The sequence below is a fragment of the Cupressus sempervirens genome, chromosome 8, assembly GCF_028749045.1.
Source record: "Cupressus sempervirens isolate cs-2001-9-10 chromosome 8, ASM2874904v1, whole genome shotgun sequence".
NCBI lineage: Eukaryota > Viridiplantae > Streptophyta > Pinopsida > Cupressales > Cupressaceae > Cupressus > Cupressus sempervirens.
In genome coordinates this window covers 23,623,580-23,626,257 of record NC_143125.1, presented here as the reverse complement: position 1 = coordinate 23,626,257, position 2,678 = coordinate 23,623,580, and the positions used below count along the sequence as shown (strand labels likewise).

General features: G+C 36.9%; 1 pseudogene; it reads right to left on the bottom strand.

Annotated features, from left to right (window-relative positions):
* Positions 1-1,040: 1,040 nt before the first annotated feature.
* Positions 1,041-1,942, bottom strand: LOC149541385 (L-type lectin-domain containing receptor kinase IV.3 pseudogene; annotated as a pseudogene).
* Between the last annotated feature and the right edge of the window lie 736 nt (positions 1,943-2,678).

Here is a 2,678-nt window from a genome sequence, read left to right as displayed (position 1 = left end):
TGTCTACAATTCTGATCATATGCCTTGATACATTCCAAAACTAGTTTGGTACACTAAACTGTGAGTGGATGTCCTCCTACATGAGCCAAATTATTTTCTAATGTTTGTTATGCCAAAAGTGATCTATCCTCTTTGTTCATTTCCTTCCAAAAATCTGCAATGTCAATGTGTCCCATTTTGGTATCTGATATCTCAAGAAGTGTGTTTGTCAAAATTGTGGGAGGTTGTTTGCCTTGGAATTTGTATTTCATGGTATTGCTAACAAAAACCCTTGTTTGGTGAGATGTTGGGTATGAATTCAATGTTCTTTTGACATTGTATTTTCAAACTATCATTTCCTTGAGGCAACCATAAAACACTACCAAAACCTCCATTTCGTGTGTAGGTTCTAGCATTTATTTGAAATATTTTATCAAATAGTTTGTAGGTTTCTTCATCCTTGCCATGTTAACATTTAAGACATCCTCAAAACTCACACAAAATACCAACTTCTGTTTGTGTTATCAATCTCCCACACTAAGTAATGAGTCGTGGTCACTGTGGTGTAATGCTTCCCTCACTGATTTTGTCTACCAAAAATCTGCATTTACCTTGAGATATATTTTTGTACTTGGCAATTTATGGAGATTATGGACTTTAAACAAGTCATATGTTCTATGATTGTATCATACTTTCTATCAACTGGTATTTGACCAAACATATTGGGGTCCACACATATGCCTTTACACTAGGGTACGTATTCTAACTACTACATGTGGATTTAAATCAAGGTATTATGTCAAACGATTCATGTGCATCCTACCTTGTTTCCTTGAGGGCCCATTTGACTACAATAATAAGAATACAGGAATATGAATACATATTCTGAATTTGTTAATCCGAAAATAGAAAATGAGAATACGTATTCCTATTCCCTGTTTGATTTACCAGAGTATTGATGGGGAGTTGGTCCTCACAAAGCCAGGGAAGGAATGAGAAAAAAATCACCCAGCTTCACTTTGAAAGTTGAATCCAGCATCACATTTTTCGCTTTGATATCTCTATGCGAACACTCTCATGCGATCCTTGTGAAGATAAAGCAGATCAGAAGCTACGTCACAGGCTATGTTGTATCGTTGACCCCAATCTAGCCCAACTTCTAAGTTTTCATGAATATACTTGCCCAGGCTTCCATTTGGGAGTAGCTCATATACCAAAAGCAAGTCACCATTTCGAAGGTACCATCCCAGAAATTTAACAAGATTGTGGTGAGTGAGTTTACTGTTTATGTCAATCTCTATTATGTACTCATGTTTTCCTTGCTTTGAGGACAGATATATTCTTTTCACGACCACAGCTTTGTTTGTGCCTTGCAAAGTACTGCATTTGTAGACAGATCAAAAGCCGCCAACACCAATGATTTTTTTATTGCTGAAGTTGTTTGTAGCAGCGAGGAGGTCAGCATATGGAAACTCGTGAGTAGACTTAGAATTCACCTATTTAAAGGTCTCACTTCACCTTCAAATTTATTTCAATTCAAAGACTGAGTGCCAAAAAATCACATAAGCTTGAGTGCCAATATTGACAAAAATGAGCGGCACAATTTCACAGATCTCAAATTTTGTGTTTTTTCACAAAGTCAAAAATTGGAATAAGAATAAGTATTCTAATTCTACTTATTTAGATAGAATTGAGATACTCATTTTTTTTTGTCAAAAATGAAATAGGTACTCTTATTGTATGCCTATTTCCAATTCCTAGTTCGTGCATCTAAATGGAGAATTCAAAATTTTCAAGAATAGACATATACCTATTCCAGCTATATTCTCATTACCAAACGGGCCTGAAAGTTTCCCAAGATCTTCATTGCTGTCTCCGTACTCTTCATATGTTTAACCAATGGCTTCGAAAATGTCATCTAAGAAAACCTTGCATCCGTGAGCCCATTCCGTTCCTTTAGCATGCTTCTATTTGATATATACATTTTAGCTACCCAATTTTAGTCTTGGGATGTGAATTCTCCATCAGAAAATCTGCTACAGTTGGAGGCTTCTTGGTCTATTATGAGCATTCGTTATTGAATTGAGATGAAGGAGAGATGATTCTGTAGAATTCAGTCAATCAGTTCATGTGTTGGGTTTGTCTTCTTCCATACTCCTACCGTGGATGGAAAGGTATAATCTTCTTTGATACAGGCAAAACTCCTATGTCTTCAATTGATGAATCACTTTCCTTGCATCTATCATTACACCTAGTGGGTCGCGTGCTCTCCAACTTGAATTTCTTCGACTCTCATTTGACATTTTGCCAAACAGCTCATGTATAGTGTAGCAGTATCATGCCAGATGGATACCTTGCATCGTCCATAGCTTCATGCTTTGTATTGGACTGGATTTTATTAAAAAATTATCATTTCCATCGATTGGGGGGAGAGGCGGGGGAAGAATTAAGTCAAACAGTTCACGTGCCTCGTCTGTCTTGAGATGACTGAGAAACTACGCCTCTCTAAGGTATCCTGTCAAATGGTTTATGTGCCTTGTCACCTCTACTGCCTAAACATTCTAAGGCAACTTCCAAATGCATTTAGACACCAAATAAAGCGCAGATATGAGAGATCGATCAACTGACAAAATTAAGACGTCAATGCTGGTGAAACTCAAAGTCTTGGAGAAAACTTATGATAGCTTACACAATGCCTT